This window comes from Sminthopsis crassicaudata, chromosome 1 (genome assembly GCF_048593235.1).
Source record: "Sminthopsis crassicaudata isolate SCR6 chromosome 1, ASM4859323v1, whole genome shotgun sequence".
Classification (NCBI taxonomy): domain Eukaryota; kingdom Metazoa; phylum Chordata; class Mammalia; order Dasyuromorphia; family Dasyuridae; genus Sminthopsis; species Sminthopsis crassicaudata.
This window is the reverse complement of record NC_133617.1, coordinates 323,138,822-323,159,644: the sequence shown is the minus strand read 5'-3', so window position 1 is coordinate 323,159,644 and position 20,823 is coordinate 323,138,822. Positions and strand designations below refer to the sequence as shown.

The following is a 20,823-nucleotide window of genomic DNA, read 5'->3' as shown; positions in this document are numbered from 1 at the left end:
CATATCTTTTACAGCCAGTGATAGAAACAAATAATTGTATGTCTGTCTTTATATGATTCAAAGTAAAGCTACATTTACTCTGGAAAGAATAGAGTTGCAAAAGCACGAGAGAACCTTTGTCTAAATCAGTAAAAAAAAAAATCAATTATATATTTTAAATGATTCAGTCTTCTTATATTTTTTAAATTGACTTGAAATGTCACTTCTGTATTATATTTCCTATATGCATATTATGTTTTTAAAATCATTTTCTTTTTTTGCACATTGTTTTAATTTTATAATTATAAAAATTTTTGACAGTGTATATGCATGAGTAATTTTTTTTATAACATTATCCCTTGTATTCATTTTTCCAAATTATGCCCTCCCTCCCTGTACTCCCTCCCCTAGATGACAGGCAATCCTACACATTTTACATGTGTTACAGTATAACCTAGATACAATATATGTGTGTAAATCCAATTTTCTTGTTGCACGTTAAAGTATTAGATTCCGAAGGTATAAGTAACCTGGGTAGATAGACAGTAGTGCTAACAATTTACATTCACTTCCCAGTGTTCCTTCTCTGGGTGTAGTTGTTTCTGTCCATCATTAATCAACTGGAAGTGAGTTGGATCTTCTTTATGTTGAAGATGTCCACTTCCATCAGAATACATCTTCATACAGCATTGAAGTGTACAGCGATCTTCTGGTTCTATTCATTTCACTCAGCATCAGTTGATGTAAGTCTCTCCAAACCTCTCTGTATTCGTCCTGCTAGTCATTTCTTACAGAGCAATAATATTCCATAACCTTCATATACCATAATTTACCCAACCATTCTCCAATTGATGGACATCCATTCATCTTCCAGTTTCTGGCCACTATGAAAAGAACTGCCACAAACATTTTGGCACATACAGGTCCCTTTCCCCTCTTTAGTATTTCTTTGGGATATAAGCCCAATAGCAGCAATGCTGGATCAAACGGTATGCACAGTTTGACAACTTTTTGGGCATAATTCCAAATTGCTCTCCAGAATGGTTGGATTCTTTCACAACTCCACCAACAATGTAATAGTGTCCCAGTTTTCCCACATCCCCTCCAACACTCATCATTATTTGTTCCTGTCATCTTAGCTAATCTGACAGGTGTATAGTGGTATCTCAGAGTTGTCTTAATTTGCATTTCTCTGATCAGTAGTGATTTGGAACACTCTTTCATATGAGTGGGTATAATTTAAATTTCATCATCTGAGAATTGTCTGTTCATATCCTTTGACCATTTATCAATTGGAGAATGGTTTGATTAAAATCATTTTCTATAAACTTGAATTTATATGTGGAAACATTTTAAAGCAAATATGAAAAATATATCAGATACTAGAGCTTACCATAAAAATGAATAGTATCATTTGTGTAAGCTCAAATAACACCTAATTCATCAAAAACAATAGATTATTTTTAATACAAATTTTGTCCCCCCTTGACTTTTGGGGGGAAGCAATGGGGGTAAACTCTGAGAAACTTTCCTCTGGGAAAGGCCCACCTCAGGGAATCGAGATAAGTGGTTTCATTCAGTTGGAAAATCTTGGCAGGGAATATTTGTGCACTCTATTGAGTTGAAAATTAGTCCAGGACTACTCCTACTAGCTTATTCAATTGGAGATCTTGGTCTCATAGTCAGCTCAAACTGATCTCCAGTCTTACCTATAAAACAGGGACTTACCTATAAAACAGGGATCTGTTAATACACTGTTTGCTAAAATCCTGATCAGGAATTTTCTTGGTAAGAAAGCCTCCTTCTTAGTGAACAATAAAAATCCCTTTTTTTTTTTTTTTCTACAGATTTCAGGGTTTGTGCATTCTTTCACAGTGGACCTGCATCTCTGAGCAGAGGAGATCTCTCCCCCCTATTCCCACACCTCAACACTTTTGGAATCAAAAAGCTTCTTTAAGTAAAAATGGGAAATTATTTCATTTTAACTGACTGGAAATACTGATATTCATTTTTTAGATAGAGAGAAACTACACTTATATGGCTGTGATTCTTATTTTTTGATCAAGGTTATAGGCATGTAGGATATAAATTCTCTTCTCTACTCCCCAGCTTTCCATGTATTTTATATATTTATATAACAGAGTAATTTTTTTTTTCATTTCTGGATGATGTGTTAACAAAACCCTTGATATGCCTGAGATCATCCAGAAAGACTTTTAGGAGCCTAAAGAGCTTTCATAACAGGCCATGGCAAGATTGTTTGGAATGGCTAAAAATTTTGCTAAGACGTTAAAAGTAAGCATTAGGAGAGAAATGCTGGCATGTGAAGTGAGTGATAATTGTTCAAGTGCAGCAAATTAAGAATAGTGAATTGATATTCCAAAGAAACACATTTAGGATTAATTTAAGTGGTGGGGATTTGGAGCGAAGTGATAGCCTTCTAACAATTATAGCTATACAAAAGTTAATGGTTTGCCTGTATAGACAATTGTAATATTCAAGTAAAAAGAATGATTAACTACTTGTGGGGTAGAATAAATTCTGTTTAGGTATGAATTGGCCAGATATTTTATTGATAATGTGAGGCCAAAAAAGGAACACTGACACAACAGAGAAGAAAAACCTAATGGCTGCTCAAAAATTTAATTTCAATTCACTAGAGGCAGCTGGCAATAGATTGAATGCTGGGCTTGGAATCAGGAAGGCCTGGGTTTAAATGTAGTCTTAAACATTTACCATCTGTGTGATGCTGGACAAATAATTTACTTTCTGTTTATCCCAGTTTTCTCATCTTTAAAATAGGATTAGTCACATAGGCTGCCTCTCAGGTTTGTGAAAATAAAGTGAGATAACATTTGTGAAAAGTGCTTTGCACAATGCCTGGTATAATCACTATGACATGGTTTTTACTCTTCCCTTTAATCTAGTTTAAATAATCTAAGCAGCTAAGTAACTGTTTTAGCAAGATAAAAAAAATGAAAGCATTTTGGATGAAAAACTGATTTTTTCCAAACTGAAATGCTAGAGGAATATATAGTCCATTGGAAGAAGAACCAGAAAAAATAGTATTTAACATAAAGTTGAAAATTTTCTTTCAAACAATTTTGTATAATACAAGCAGCAATGCAGGAAGTAGTTTTAGTATGTGACAGACAGAATGGTAAATAGACTGACAGGCCTTAAGAAGACCAGAGATCAAGTTAAGAATCATTTTATTTTTATCTGCCTTAGTTTTATCATCTGTAAAATTAGAGTAATAATGACCCCTACCTTACAGAGGTTTTCTGTTTTTTTTAAATAAAATCAGATAGTGCATGTGAAGTACTTTGCAAAATATGAAGTATATAAATATTAGTCCTTATTTTTATGAAGAATTACCAAGGAAGGTATGGATTTTCATCCATGTTTCTAATTTATAGAAACAGTGAATATTATAGTCAAATGGTCAAGACCATTTATCCTAATCTACTCATTAGTGCATGAATACATTCTATGATTTTAATATCCAAAAACATTATCTTTTCTTGAAAATGGTTACTGATGGGGTATTTTTACAATGTAGAAACTTATGTTTATGTATAACTCTGATATTGTAGAGAATGAACCTCTTTTTTGTGAGTCCTAATCCATCTCCCCATAACTTTTAACAATTGGTGTTATATCTGTACTTTGAAATAACTAAGTATAATTCTATTCTCTCTTTCACCTATATGAAAGAGTATTTCATTTTCCCCTAATAATTCCATTAGAAAATAAAGACAGGAATTATCTCAAAGATTCACTCTTAAAAAAATCAATGAATGTATAAGGGGTTTATTAGTGACTTCAGGTAGAGCTGGGAATATAAATAAAAAAGTGAGAATTTTTCCCCCTCAGGAAACTTACATTTTACTGTAATTAGCTTCAGTTACTTGTTATGGACCCATATTGTCATCACTGACTGTCATCACCTGCTGGCTTTCCTTTCTGGGCTAGAATCAATCTACCTTCTCTAGAAGAATTTTCTTTTTTCACATTGTCTTCAATATCACAATTGCTTTACATTCAAGTGGATATATCTGTCATTCAGAATCTTCTACTATAATGACCTGTTATAGATAGAGCATGTATGGAAATTATTCATATATCTTAACTTAAAGTGTCACAATAATTCCTATTTCAAGTTATGTGATGATTGGGCTGTTGCCAGTCCTTAGTTGATAGAATAAGCTTCAAGTCTCCCCATCGATTGACTTGTCTGTATACTGAGATGATCATGATCATATCTACTCAATAACTGCCTTAGTTAGTTAGATTTATAGTTAAGAATTTGAGTTTAGCAAACTAAGATATTAGTAAATGAACCTAATGATAGCTATGGTAACCAAACTTTAGTAATCATAGTGTTCTTGTGGTTTTTAAAGAGATTCACAGTCTGAATCCCTGACTATCCCAGTCCCACAAAAATCAGAAAGTAGCAGTGATGCAGACCTCTAAATCCACAAGGATGACTCATCAAGAAAGTTTAGATATGCTAAGGTGTGAGAGGAGCATCAGCTCAGGACCAGGCTTTGAAAGCCACTCAATCAAAAGAAGAAGCAGGAGTGCTATGGTAAGAGCAGCAACAATGGCAATAAAAACTCTAACTTCTGGAGATTTCAGCTCAGAGATAGGAAAAGCCAGGATAGTTCTTCATAAAATGATTTCAGAGACCTCTTTGCTGGCATAGTGGCAGAGCTCTGTGACGTTGCCTATGCTCAGATCTGAATAGCACTGCTGGCTCACAGTACAAGTCACTAGAAGAATCTCTGAAAGCAGCTACACAAAACCTCTGAAGCTTAGGGACAGTGTACTCTCCACTGTGGAAAAGGAACCCTACTTTCATAACAAAGAGTTAAAAATAACTAATAGGCTGGGGAAATGAATAAACAACAGAAAAAATGTTTAAACCATAGAAACTGTGCACAATCTTCAGATGGTTACAAAGTCAATACTCCTATATCCAAAGCCTCAAAGAAAAATAAGAATTTATCTCAGAGAATGGAAGATTCAAAAGAGATTTTGAAAATCAAGTAAGACAGATCGAGGAAAAATTGGGAAGAGAAATGAGAGTTATGCAAAAAGAAATGCAAAAACCTAATGAAGAGGAAAATGGCTTAAAAAACAAAAATGTTCAAATAGAAAAGGAGGTACAAAAGCTCATTGAAAAAATAATTCCTTAAAAATTAGAATTAAATAAATAGAAGTTAATGAAGTTAGGAGAAAATAAAACATCCAAGAGAATGAAAAGTAGGAAAAAAGTGAAATATAGTGGCCCTCTTCATGGTGGTAAAATATTGGAAACTGAGGGTTCCCTCAATTGGGGAATAGTTGAGAAAGTTGTGGCATATAAATCTAATAAAATATTTTTTGAGAAATAAAAAATGACAAGCTTTACTTTAGAATCAATATGATAAATATCTCCCTGAATGTAATCTCAGACAAAAGAAATATAGTTTATGAATGGACTATTATTTGAAGTCTTTCTTTACATTATAGTAGCATTGTTTAGAATTACTTCTCTCCCCACTTTCCCCATGATAGTATGTTAAGAACTCAAGTTCATCTACATGCCAGGATGGGGCTTTAGAGTAAGACATTGGGAAAAAGTTCATATTTCTTCTGTGCAATTTTAGTTCGTGATTCTTTTAAAAAGCTCACAGAGGGAATCTACTCAATTTGCTGGGATAATTCCCTTTACACACTTCCACATTGTATGGATATAAATGGGGACTCTAGACTATTCATTGGGTATTGCCTGTTACTCTTTCCATGACTGACCCACATTCTTTTCAACTCTTACATCTTTCCAGTGATATTGTTCATCCTCTGCCTCTGCCCATTTAGTAATTGTTAACATGGTGCATTTCATTGACACTTACTATGCACCTTTTTATTTTTTTTATTTTTTTCTGTAGTTATTTCATTTTTTTTTTGTTTTTAATTTTTTTTTATTTTAATTTTAAAAAAAATTATTAAAGCTTTTTATTTACAAAATATATGTATGGGTAATTTCTTTCAACATTACCCTTGCAAAACCATCTGTTCCAAATTTTCTCCTCCTTCCCTTTACTCCCTCCCCTAGATGGTACTTAGTCTAATATAGGTTAAATATGTTTATATATATATATATATATATATATATATATATATATGTATATATATATATATATATATATATATATATATACATATATATATATATATATATATATATATATATACACAAACACATATACATATATATATATGTATATGTGTGTGTGTTTGTGTGTGTGTGTGTGTGTATAAATATATATTCTCTTAGTTTACTATAAAACTTCAATTCATCAGAGGGTGTGGAATTTATTAGGTAATGAACATATAGCATCATTAGAAAAATACTGATATTTTAAAAGATGTTCCTCTGCTTCAAGGAGAGAATTGAAGTTATTAAAAACACAATACAGGTACTTAAATGCAATAAAAAGTGGTATGTTGTTTTTCTTTAACATTGACTCTAATGATTTGCCCATGGCATTTGTTCAAATGAAACTTCTGTACAACTGCATAGTCTAGAAATTAAACAATATTCATTATCTTGCTTTTATCTTGGAAACTAAGTATTCTGGAATTTTCTGAATTATTAAGGATATTGTTGGGATGTTCTAGAAAATTCACAAAAGACAACATAATCTTTAAACAAGCATATCTAGGGGACCTCATTATGACTGGGGAAACCATTTTCTTTATAAAGAAAATTTGCACAGCTCTTCAACATTAAAATAATTGCATTGGTGTTTTGTTTGTTAGACTGCTATTATTGTTATGTACATTACTATCCCTTCTATGCCTCAAGAAAGTTTTGCATTACTAGGCCAAAGCTAATTCATCACTTGATAGTCAGGTTTCTGGTTGTGGACACTTTTTACTTTATTTACAAAATATATTTTCCACTAGTTCTATGTTAAAACGATTTTTTTTCATCTTTTAAAAAATGGTTTAGTTCCTGCGAATACATCCAGCCATTCTGGAGAGCAATTTGGAACTATGATCAAAAAGTTATCAAACTGTGCATACCTTTTGATCCAGCAGCGTTGCTACTGGGCTTATATCCCAAAGAGATCTGTATGTGCAAAGCATACACATACACAGGAAAGCGACCTGTATGTGCAAGAATGTTTGTGGCAGCCCTCTTTGTGGTGGCCAGAAACTAGAAAGTATGTGGATGCCCATCAATTGGAGATTGGCTGAATAAATTATAGTATATGAATAATATGGAATATTATTGTTCTGTAAGAAATGAACAACAGGATGATTTCAGAAAGGCCTGGAGATACTTACATGAGCTGATGCTGAATGAAATGAGCGGGCCCAGGAGATCATTATATACTTCAACAACAATACTGTACGATGATCAATTCTGATGAACGTGGCCCTCTCCAACAATGAGATGAAGCAAATCAGTTCCAATAGAGCAGTAATGAATTGAACCAGCTACACTCAGCGAACGAACTCTGGGAGATGAATATGAACCACTACATAGAATTTCCAATCCCTCTGATTTTGTCTGCCTGCAGGATAAATGTACACTATTTCAAAGTCTGATTATTTTTGTTCAGCAAAATAATTGTTTGGTCATGTATACATATATTGCATTTAATTTATACTCTAACATATTTAACATGTATTGGTCAACCTGCCATCTGAGGGGGGAAAAAAGGGGGGAAATTGGAACAAATGGTTTGGCAATTGTCAATGTAAAATTACCCATGCAAATATCTGGTAAATATCCATTCCCCAATCAATGAGTTTCCCTTCAATATTCTATTTTATCCAATAAAAAAAGAGTGGCTATGAATATTTTTGTACAAATAGATCATTTCCCTTTTTTATGTCTTTGGGATTTAGGTCTAGCATTGGTATTGTCAGTTCAGAGGATATGCAAAGTTTTAAAATCCTTAGGTCATACTTCCAAATTGCTTTCCAGAATAGTTTGATCAGTTCATAACTTCACAAACCATGCATCAGCATCATTTTCTCATATCCCATTCAACATTTATAATTATTATTTTTATCATATTAACTAATGCAATAGATGTGAGGTGGTGGCATTTCTCTAACTATATATGATTTTAAATGCACTGGTATTTTGATAGCAAACATATGTTCAATCACTAGGCTGAGCACTTTTCCATTGACACACTGCTATAGTGGGATTCAAGATATGTATTTGACTCTAATTTTACTTTGTTTACTTTTCAGTGAAATCCAATGATTTATGATTGCATTTTTTTTTGTTTTATTTTTTGGCAAAGAAATTGAACTGATAAACTTTTCCACCTCCAGCTCATTTTACAGATGAGACTCTGAGGCAAAGTTAAGTGACTTACCCATAGTCACACAACTAGTAAGGGTTTTAGCCTAGATTTGAATTCAGGAAGATGAGTCTTTCAAATTCTAAACCAGTACTCTAACTGCTATATTACCTAATTGCCCCACTTGATGTTACACCCCACTCAATCCTGTTTGCCATATTTCCACTGAAACATTAAGCCTGACTGAAGGTTCCAAAATTTATGTTCTACTCCAATAGTATTGTAGAACCTTTGTTCATAAAATGCAAGCATTATTATGAAATTCCACAAATACAGATTTAGAATTTGTTGGGTTTTATTTTGTATCTTCTAAGTGAAAGTTGATGGCATGCATTATATTTTATCCCACTTCTCTCAGAAATTGTGATGGGGGGGGTGCAAGAGCCAAGATATCCGAGAAGGCACACATGAAAATCTGAGCTCCTCTCATCCTCATTACCAATTTTTAAAATCAGCCTCAAAAATAGAGCTAGACCAATAAGGTTTACGAAGATTGGAAGTACAACAACTCACCAGCCAAAAATAATGTGAAATATCACAAGAAAAGTTTGTCCTGATAGAATCAGCAGTGGGGTGGCCTCTGAGGTTAGAAGGTTTACAGAGTTCTGTGCCATAGTCTGACTTCTTTGCTTTGGTGGCAGAGTATGGACCAGCAGAGAAGTTGAAGGCTAGGATAGAGGGTACACTGAGGGACACAAGAGCCTGAGAGGATCTGGCTGCACCCACCCAGGACAAGAAGTGACTCAGCACAGACCATAACACAGCTCTTCACCTCATTCTGAAGCTAGGTGCTTTTGTTGGGGAGCAGTCACATACAGCAGGGGCACAGCCTTGGGCAGGCTCTCATCTGCACAGTGGAAGTTTGGCCTGGGGTAATGGAATTTCCCCAGCTCTACTGTGCTCCCCAGGCAGAGACACTTCTGATGCAGTGAGAGATAGGGTGACTGCTAATACTCAAAGCAGGCCTTTGTGGGGTGGCAGTGATACTTTTGCTGCTTAACCTCTAGCCTTAAGGCAGTCACTAATTCTTACAGCAGGGGTCCTGGCAGGGCACTTATACAGCTTGGCTGTTGTTAACCAAGCATACTCACTTCCATGTGGAGCCCTTCCCAGAGCGTTCCTGCAGCTTGGCATTTCCTTGCAGCCCATTGAGCGGAAACTTAGTATCCATATACTCATCCTTGCTCTGCAGAGGAAGATGGTAACTTCCTTGCCCTGAAGGCAGATCTTGAAGGCTTTAAAAAATGAGTAAAAAATGAAGAAAATGATTGATAGCTTCTATACAGAAAGAGAGAAAGTTTCCAACCCTGAGGAGACTAATAGCAAACAACCTCCAGACAATACCCCAAATAACACTCTCCTAGAAGAGACTATTAAAACTTTCAAAAGAGGCAGCCACCGCCTTCCCTAACCTGCCCCTTTCATTGCCTCAACAGCACGGCGGCAGGATTTTGCTTTTGAGGTGGAAGTCCCACGAAAAAGATGGCATCAGGAGATTATTGCTTACCTTGAGAGGGTATGGAATTACTCCAGCAAGTATGCAGCAAACAGCTGCCACCCTGTAACCTGACTGAAGAAGACCTCTTGCAGAACCCTCATTTTAGCAAGCTCCTGCTAAGTCTCTCTCAGTACATGGATAAGAGTGGTTTAAGCACTACCCTTGCAGAAGAGCAAGCTGAGGCATGGAGGGAGGTCCGACTGCAAAAGACAGCATGGCTAAGGTCAGAGATTCTGCAGAGACTTATACAAGAAATGCTTGTAGACTATTATGTAAAGACACAGGACACAAATCTCACCCCAGAGGATAAGAAGTTTCATGAATCCCTTGAACAGAGATTACTAGTGACTGAACTGTCTCGACTTTTGGATCCAAGCCAAAAGAAAGAGAAGCCACCTTTGCTGGGCCTGGAGAAGTCAGACTTGCTAGAACTGATGCCCCCTTCAGAGGATTTTGTGAGAATGAGGGAGTGTCTGCAGCCAAAAATTGAGGAACAGCTGAAGAAGAAATGTTTCACTCTGCTCTGCTACCATGATCCCAGTTCAGATTCTGATAGTGAAACAATGAAAGCAGCAAAGGTATGGCAGCTGGCAGATATGCTGACAAGTGAGAAGCAGGAAAACCAGAATGCTAAGAAACAGCAGAAGGAACAAACAGTACTACTTGAAAAGCAAAGTTCCACCTATTCTCAGGTACTCCTTAGATGTCTTTCACTGCTACAGAGACTTCTTCAGGAACACTGGCTAAAAACACAATCAGAGCTGGATCAGATTAATGCACAGTACTTGGAGATCAAGTGTAGTGCCATGATTCTGAAGCTAAGATTGGCTGCTGTCATTGATTTTGATCTGCTTGGTTACTTTCTTTCCATCAGAATGGAGGAGCTACAGATTTTGTCAGACACTTATACAGCTGAGAAGGTAGAAGTTCATCGCCTCATTAGAGATAGTCTGGAGGGGGCCATTCGCCTACAGGAGCAAGACATGGAGAAATCACGCCAGGTCTTGAGCACTTATGAGGTGCTAGGTGAAGAGTTTGACAAGCTGGTGAAGGAGTACACCCATTTGAAACAGGCAACTGAGAACAAGCACTGGGCTCTTCAGGAGTTTAATAAGTCTTACCATTGAGTTTTGCAGAAATTAAGGACTGGGATCTTTTTGCCTCAGTGGCATACATTGTTCATATCCTGTTTCTCCTATACAAGTATTGCCTTTCATTTCTCAAAGGGGGGGGGATGAGACACCACTCATACAGTAAGAACTCTAATGGACAAGACATTCTCCTAGTTTCTGTCCTGTCCTTGCTTCCTCTTAAGAACAGATTTGCACATTTTGTGGCCTCTTAAAAAAACCAGTCTTGCCTTTTGCCCAATTATTCCCTAAATAAAATGATAATATGGTTTCCTGAGCTACTAGTAATTTCTTTGGGGCTAAGATGGAAAAGAGGTAGTGTAAAATAGTGAATAAAGAACTAGCTGACTTTTGAGTTTGTACTAATTCGGTTCAAATCCCAACTTTGACACATACTTGTTATGTAGGTACCCAGGTCTATTACTATTTCAGTGTCCCAGACAGCTCTCAGTATAAATTACAAAGTAGTTGCTTATTACCATCTACGTGGGTTAGGACTAAATTTCCTTCTGGAAAGTTCCTCACACTTAAAGTGTCATAGGTTTAGAATAATTATAGAAAATAAAAAGGTGACAGCTTTCAAAAAAAAAAAAGGGTACTTGTCCTGTGGTGGTATGGAAGATGTTTTGACAATTGTGGAGAGATTTAAGAGTAGGAAAGAGAAAAAATTAATCTTCCTATATGAAATCTTGAAATATTTTATTATGAAGATTGTATAACTAGGCGTAAAAGCAGATTTTTGCTTTTACAAAACTAAATCATTGAAATGAGAATAGAACTACTCCCGACCCAATCTCCAAGGATTGTAGGAACCATTGCTTAATACAATCATTTCTTTAAAAAACAAAAAAATCTGATCAACTGATGTTACTGAAAAAGAAGCAACAGTGCAAGTCTTTTTTTTATAATTTTACTATATATATTATAAATAGGGTATGCTACTGATTGTGTCTGTAGAGCCAATAGGTATGGGATAAGATTAAACTCAAGAACTGAATCAGAATAGCAAAGGACAAGTACCTAACAGAAAATGGGCCCTGTTTTTCGGAGAACCAGGATAGAGCAGTAAAGAGCACTCTCATTCAGAAGAATATATCAAACCCAAATTACTATCTAGGTAAGGTCAAGTATTGGCTGGCTCCTTATAATAGCAGTGAGAAGGAAGTGAAGCTGGAAGGTTTTTAATCAAGATCACAAATATAATGTGTTGAGAATTAAAGGCAAAATGCCACTGTATTACCTGGAAAATTAGAAACCAAAGTCTGGAAATGGAAACTCAAAAATAGATGTTTCTGCTAAGTTTTATAACAATCATCATTTATGAATCAAACACTCATTACACATGTATGTTGTGAAGTTACCATTAAAAAAAAATAAAAGAGAATTTCTACCTTCAAAAAAAAAGTTTCAAAAAAGAATTAGAAGAAGGAAAGAGAAGCTATGCAAGAGAGTAATAACCTCCTGAAATGTGAATTGGAAAAGATCAACAACTTCCTGAAATATGAATTGGAAAAGGTAAAGAATTCACAGGAAGTCCAGGGAAATAGAATTAGGGAATTGGAAAAGGTAAAGCAATCACAGGAAAATAGGATCTGTGAATGGGAAAAGATAAAGAATTCCGAAGAAAGTAGGATTTGTGAATTGGAAAAAGAAACTAAAAACAAATTTAGTGGAATGGAAAAAAAAATTCCATAGAGCAAAACAACTCATTTAAAAACTCAATTGTACATATACAAAAAGAAGTTAAAAAAAAAAAAAAAGCTAATGAAGAAAATGACTCATTAAAAATCAGAACTGAACAAATAGAAATGAGTGATTCATTGAGACACCAAGAATCAGTCAAGCAAAACTAAAAAAAAAAAAAAAAAAAAAAAAATCTGGAGAAAAATATCAAATATCAAATATCTACTTGGAAAAATGACAGACCTGGAAAATAGATCTGGGAGAGATAATGTGAGGATTATTGGAGTTTCCAAAAATCATGATGAAAAAAAAGAGCCCAGATACTATTTTACAAAAAAATCATTAAAGAGAAATAGAGGTAATACAACCAGAAAATAAAATAGTCATTGAAAGAATTCATCGAACACCTTCTGAAAAAGACCCTAAAATAAAAATTCTATGGAACATTGTGGCCAAATTTCAGAACTATCAGACTAAGGAAAAAATATTACAAGCAGCCAGGACAAAAACAATTCAAATACTGAGGTGCCACAATAAGGATCACTCAACATCTGTCTGCCTCCACATTAAAGGACTGAATGGCCTGGAATCTGATATTCCAAAAGACAAAAGAACTTGATATGCAGCCAAGAATAAACTAACCAGATTAGCTGAGCATTTTTTTCCCATGGAAGAAGATGAACATTTAATGAAACAGATGAATTCCATTTGTTTCTAGGGAAAAAATCAGATCTAAACAAACAAAAAAAAATGATCTCCATTCATAGGACTCAAGAGAAGCAGACAAAGGTAAAAGGAACTCTTGAGAATTGTATTTCTGTTGTGTATATATGCTAAGAATACATGTATAATTTGATTTTACTGATATAACAAAAAAAAAAGGGAAGTAGAAATGGAAAGGGGATAGTGTCAGAAACAGGGAAAGGGGGAGATTAAAAAAGGGAAACTACATCCCACAAAGAGGCAGAGACACCTTTTATATCTGCGGGAAGTTAGAGACGGAGAAGAACATTACTCTCATCAGAATTGGCTTAGAGAGAAAATAAGTGACATATTGGTTTTACAGAAAATTCTTTCTCACCTCATTAGAAAGGGGGAGAGGAAAAGGGAAAAGGAAAAGAGTAATAATAAAAGGGGACAAGAAAGGGAAATGGATTTACAGGGAGGAGGGAGGGATACTAAAGAGGGAGGGCTATGTAATGCAAGTGAGCCTCATAAGTTTAACACTGGGAAGGGGTTCAGGGAGGAGTAAGGGGAAAAAAAAAAAGCTTAAGGAGGGGATAATATGATGGCAGGAAATACAGAATTAGTCATTTTAACAGTAAATGTGAATGGGATGACCTCTCCCATTAAGTGGAGACAAATAGCAGACTGGATCAAAAGTCAGAACCCTACAATATATTGTTTACATAAAACATATTTAAGGCAGGGAGATACATACAGAGTAAAGGTAAAAGGGTGGAGCAAAATCTATTATGCTTCAAGTGAAGTAAAAAGAAAGCAGGGTAGCCATCCTTATCTCAGATCAAGCAAGTCAAAAATTGATTTAATCAAAAGAGATAATGAAGGAAAGTATATCTTTCTAAATAGTAGCACAGATCATGAAGCAATATCAATGCTAAATATATATGCACTAAGTGGTATAGCATCTAACTTCCTAAAGGAGAAATTAAGAGAGTTGCAAGAAGAAATAAACAGCAAAACTATAATAGTGGGAGATGTAAATCTTGCATTCTCAGAATTAGATAAATCAAACCACATAACAAATAAGAAAGAAATTAAAGAGGTAAATAGAATATTAGAAAAATTATGTATGATAGATCTTTGGAGAGAACTGAATGGTGACAGAAAGGAGTATACTTTCTTCTTAGCAGTTCATAGAACCTATACAAAAACTGATCATATATTAGGACATAAAGATCTCAAAATTTAATGCAGGAAGGCAGAAATAGTAAAGGCTTTCTTTTCAGATCATGATGCAATAAGAACTATGTTTAAAAAAAGTTAGGTGTAAATAGACCAAAAAGTAATTTGAAATTAAATAATCTCATCTTAAAGAATGATTGGGTGAAACAGCAAATTATAGACACAATTAATGATTTCACTCAAGATAATGACAATGATAAGACTTCATACCAAATTTGTGGGATGCAGATAAATGGTAATAAGGGGGAATTTTATATCTTTAGAGGCTTACATGAAGAAAATAGAGAAAGAGAAGATCAATGAATTGGGCTTGCAACTTAAAAAGCTAGAAAAAGACCAAATTAAAAAGTCCCAATCAAATACTAAACTTAAAATTCTAAAATTAAAAGGAGCAATTAATAATATTGAAAGTAAAAAATATTGAATTAATAAATAAAACTAAGAGTTGGTTTTATGAAAAAACTAATAAAATAGATAAACCTTTGGTAAATCCAATTAAAAAAAGGAGAAAGGAAAATCAAATTGCTAGTCTTAAAAATGAAAAGGGGGAACTTTCCACCAATGAAGAGGAAATTAGAGAACTAATAAGGAGCTACTTTGCCCAACTTTATGCAAATAAATTTGATAACCTAAGTGAAATGGATGACTACCTCCAAAAATATAGGCTTCCCAGATTAACAGATTAAACAACAAAGTTTAATATGGAAAAATAAAAGGTCAAGAATTTCAAGGGAATTAATGAAAAAAAAAATCAAATAAAAGTGGCCTAGCTGTACCAGATCTAAAATTATATCATAAAGCAGTGGTTACCAAAACCATTTGATATTGGCTAAGAATAGACTAGATGATCAGTGGAATAGGTTAGGTCAAAAGGACAAAATAATCAATAACTTTAATAATCTAGCATTTGTCAAACCCAAGGACCCCAGCCTTTGGGATAAAAAACTCAATGTTAGACAAAAATTGCTGGGAAAGTTGGAAATTAATATGGCAGAAACTAGGCATTGACCCACACTTAACACTGTACACCAAGGTCAGGTCAAAATGGGTTCATGACCTAGTCATAAAGAATGACTAAATTAAATAAATAAGAGGAACATAGAATATTTTACCTCTCAAACCAGTGGAAGAGGAATGAATTTATGTCCAAAGATGAACTAGAGATCATTATTGATCACAAAGTAGAAAACTTTGATTATATCAAATTGAAAAGTTTTTGTACAAACAAAACAAATGCAGATAAGATTAGAAGGGAAAAAAATAAACTGGGAAAACATTTTTACAGTCAAAGGTTCTGATAAAGGCCTTAGTTCCATAATATATATAGAATTGACTTTAATTTACAAGAAATCAAGCCATTCTCCAATTGATAAATGGTCAAAAGATATTAACCGACAATTCTAAAATGACGAAATTGAAACTATTTCTAGTCATATGAAAATATACTACAAGTCGTTATTAACTAGAGAAATGCAAATTAAGACAACTCTGAGATACCACTACACACCTGTCAGATTGGCTAGAATGACAAGGAAAGATAATGCAGAATGTTGGAGGGGATGTGGGAAAACAGGGACACTGATACATTGTTGGTGGAATTGTGAATACATACATCCATTCTGGAGAATTATGCTCAAAAAGTTATCAAACTGTGTATACCCTTTGACCCAGCAGTGTTACTACTGGTCTTATATCCCAAAGAGATCTTGAAGAAGGGAAAGGGACCTGTATGTGCAAGAATGTTTGTGGCAGCCCTCTTTGTATTGTCCAGAAACTGGAAACTACATTGATGGCCATCAATTGGAGAATTACTGAATAAATTGTGGTTTAAGAATATTATGGAATATTATTGTTCTATAAGAAATGACCAACAGGATGATTTCAGAAAGGCCTGGTGAGACTTATGTTAAGTTATACTGAGTGAAATGAGTAGGACCAGGAGATTATTGTATACTTCAACAACAATACTATGTAATAATCAATTCTGATGGATGTGGCCACTTTCAATAATAAGATTAACCAAATCAGTTCCAATAGAGCAATAATGAACTGAACCAGCTACACCCAGCAAAAGACCTCTAGGAGATGACTATGAACCACTACATAGAATTCCCAATCTCTCTAATATTGTCTGCCTGAATTTTGGATTTCCTTCACAGGCTAATTGTATACTGTTTCAATGTCTGATTCTTTTTGTACAGCAAAACAACTCTTTAGACATGTATATATGTATTGTATTTAATTTATACTTTAACATATTGAACATTCATTGGTCAACCTGCCATCTGTTAGGGGGGAAGGAGGGGAAAAAATAGAACAAAAGGTTTGGGAATTGTCAATGTTGTAAAATTACCCATGCATATATCTCATAAATAAAAACTATTAATAAAAAAAATGTGATGGGTCTTTTGTGAATGATGAAATCACCCTTATTGTTTTACTATCTCATGTTCATCTCTTTTGCTAGTCATATAAATTATTATACTTTTCTTTTTTTCTCTTGGAGGCAAGCATTACCAATCTATTTTAAACCTCATATTATAATTTTAATTAATTCAAAAGTTTCCCTCTAAATCTTTTCACAACTTTCTAATTTTATAGCCAATTGAGAAAAACATAAAACACTGAATGCAATTGATTATTCCCTCTTGAACTATCAAGTCTGATCCCGTGTATCATGTTCTGGAATGTGTTCATTTGAGTGACTCAATATCAAAGCAGATTATCCTCAAAATAACATATTTTATTGCTTTCACAGAATGAAAACACTAGTGTGGAAGAAATGTAGTGAAGCATAGTGTCTAAAATTCTAATTTCCTTGAATCTTCATCCTTCATTGTCTACAACAAAAAGGTAGATTTTTTAGTGTTATTATTTCAGAATAGATAAAAATTAATGGGGTTTATAATTCAGGATGTGAGAAAGTTAGAATTATACTAAAGATCACTGGTTTGTAAAAAATCATCATTTCTTTGGATTACACTTCCTGAGAATGTAAGGAGGAAAACAGGGATTTGTTTTAAATTCTGTTCAAGTTTTTTATTGCCTACCTGAAATTGTGATAATGTAGTATGCTTAGCATTAGAAAAATGAATCAAGGATCATCCTGAATAGAAGAAATACACAAAACAATAGTTGTGTTGCTCTGTCTTCTTCCATTTATAAATATCACATTATACATCATAAGATTAGAATTTCTTGAGTATAATTTCCCCTTTATACTATGTTAAAATAAAACAAACAAAACATACCCTTAGGATTCATTCTCAACTTTAATACTATTGAAAGCAATTCTACATTACCATAGAATATTTTTGTCTCATTATCTAGCTACTTTCTATTTTAATTTCTGTCTTTAAAAATGTAAGTTGGTTAAGGAGTTGTTCATACATTCAAGTCTATCTCTGTAGATAGCTTTCCCTTTTCTTTACCATTGGAAAAGTTTCTGTTTGTATCTTCAGAATTCCATCTCTATCCCTCCAGGAAAGGACAAAAGGGTTCATCCAGGTCAATCCAGATCAGAAAAATTACACACCAATCATAGTGGAATTTGGCCCACTAGTAGCCCTTGTAGTTCTAGGCTAGGTGGAATAGAAAGGCTGTGATAGAAATGTGAACCAATTAAACCATTCTGTGGAACAATTTGGAATTATATCCAACAGACTATAAAACCACACATACTCTTTGAGTTTGCAATACTACTACTAGGTTTGCATCCCCAAAGAGATAACAAAGCAAAAAGTAAAAGGACCTTTATGTATACAGTTATTTGTAACAGATTTGTAACAGCTCTTTTAGGATGACAAAAATGAAAACCTGAAGTGATGCCCATCATTCAGAGAATAGCTAAACAAATTGTGGTGTGTGATTGTGAAGAAATATCATTGTGCTATAAGAAATAATGAACAGGATATTATCAGAAAAACACAAAAAGACTTCCATGAGCTGATACAAAGAAATTGTGTAGAAATTAACTGTAGCATTCTAAGAGAACATCTAGGAATGAGTCAGTTATTCTCAATACAGTGGTCTAAGAAAACTCTGAAGGATTTAATGATGAAAAGTGTTATTCATCCCCAGAGAAGGGCCTGATAGTTTGAAAACCGACTGAAGTATCCCTTTTTAAATGAAACTTTATGTTTTTAGTTGTCTTTTTGTTTGTTTTTGTTCATGTTTTCTTTCACAGCATCATTATAGAAATATTTTGCATGTCTATACATGCATTTTGAATTGCCTGCCTTTTCAATGAGGGAGAAAGAGAAGGAAGAAGGGAGAGAATTTTGCTTAAATACTTTTGTTTGAGAGTTTTAAAAACAAAAGTTAAAATTTGTCTTTACATGTAAGTGAGGAAAAAACAAACTAGCAAATAATTAATAAATAATATTATAACATATACATATTATATATAATGAAAATAGTATTTTTTAAAAAAGAAATAGACTGAATTATATGAAAACATAATTTTTAGGAGTGATGGAAAGGACCAAATTTGTTGATTATTTAGTCCTTCAATCCATGCTGAATCTGTAGAAACAATCTGACTTTTCATGAATTTGAAATGCCATTGCTGAATTGTCTTGATTCTCAAGAAATGTTATTTATATGGGAGAAGTCTCTGAACATCATTTTATTTTTCTTGTTCATTTTACACTGTATATATCAGCAAAAGAACAAGAAAATTGAGGCAATTATTTAGATCATTCAGGTAAAAAAAAAATCTGTTCCTAAGAGAGAAAAGGTAAAAAATGAGTTGAGTGTAATTTATAAACTGTTCCATATTTTTCAAATTTGTTACATTTTTAGCTTATCTGCATTTGTTCATATATGTTAGAATAATCTAAAATATAATTCAAATGTTTGCATATTCATTTCATTTTGAGAGCTGAGAACTTTTAGAAGTCAGTGAAGTAGCATTTGTGGGAATACACATGGGAACATGCTTTTCTATTTTAAAATGCTAAGTGACTATTTATGTTTATTTATATTTAAATAGTCTTCACAATTTAAATTATTCAAATTAAATCAACTGCAATGAGAATATCACATTTTTCCCAAGCCATATGAATTTAATTAGTATGAATAGAATATTTCAGATTATTTATTAATTCATCTGTTCTGTTTAAATTCTCAAATAATTTCTACTAGTGATTGTTATAAACTTTTTTTTTTTAATCTTTAAGCAAGTAAAGACAGCTGAAGCTAAGAACTTGGAACATAGTTTCAATCAAACAATTACTGAAAATAATTTATATTTCCTTAATCAGGGCTACCACTAATTTCCTAACAACAAACAACACTACTACAAAACAAAATCCTAATTCTTTCTTTTAGTCTATGGCACTGAGAAATTTACTTAAACTGATTTGAAACTTAATTCCCTCATTTACATAATATAAATATGTAATTTTCAGAAAGTTTTTATAGCCAAAATCTTGTTCAGTTGCATAGCCATGACATAGATGTGATCTTGATATTTGGAATATTATGATAACAACAACAACAAAAAACAAAACAAACAAACAAACAAACAAAAAAGCTGGAATAGTTCTATGAAGCTGAATATGACACAGTGGGGGGCTTACTGATAGACAAAGTGTCTTTTGTCTGAATATGAGTCTAACTTCAAAGAGAATGCAATGTTTCATTAAAATTATATTTTCAAAACTGACAAAGTTTGTCAGTTGAGTTTAAAACCAAATTGATGAAGTCATGAATATTTGAAATTCCTTACAGAATAGTAGCTTACAAGTTTCAGTAAAGAATCAGTATTATCACACATATCTCTTTTAGGTAAAACAAATCTAGCCCAATCATATGTTATTGGGTTATTTTTTTCATCACTTAAAATGGATTAAGAATTGCCATAAATTTATTTTCTTTAGAATTTCACCCTAGATTTATTTATATAAATCCTCTATATTTTTCAGTGAAAATCCTTTAAATATTTGATAAACTTCACCATATTTTTCACACGGTTTTTGTGCCCCCAATGCAAAGCTCCACTAAGTTCCTTTAAAGCAACCATATGTTATTTTTAATTACCATCCTGCTCTTGATTACTATTTTCCCAATTCAGCTCATAACCATACATATTGAAGCATGATGACCAAAACTAAATAAAACACAAAAGTGGGGTAAGTTGGATAGATATACCAGATTTTTTTCTCTTATTTTCTATATCTGTCTATCTGTTTATCTATCTGTCCATCCATCCATCCACACACACACACAC

General features: G+C 33.5%; 1 pseudogene; it reads left to right on the top strand.

Annotated features, from left to right (window-relative positions):
* Positions 1–9,800: 9,800 nt before the first annotated feature.
* Positions 9,801–11,078, top strand: LOC141554156 (HAUS augmin-like complex subunit 4 pseudogene; annotated as a pseudogene).
* Positions 11,079–20,823: the final 9,745 nt, after the last annotated feature.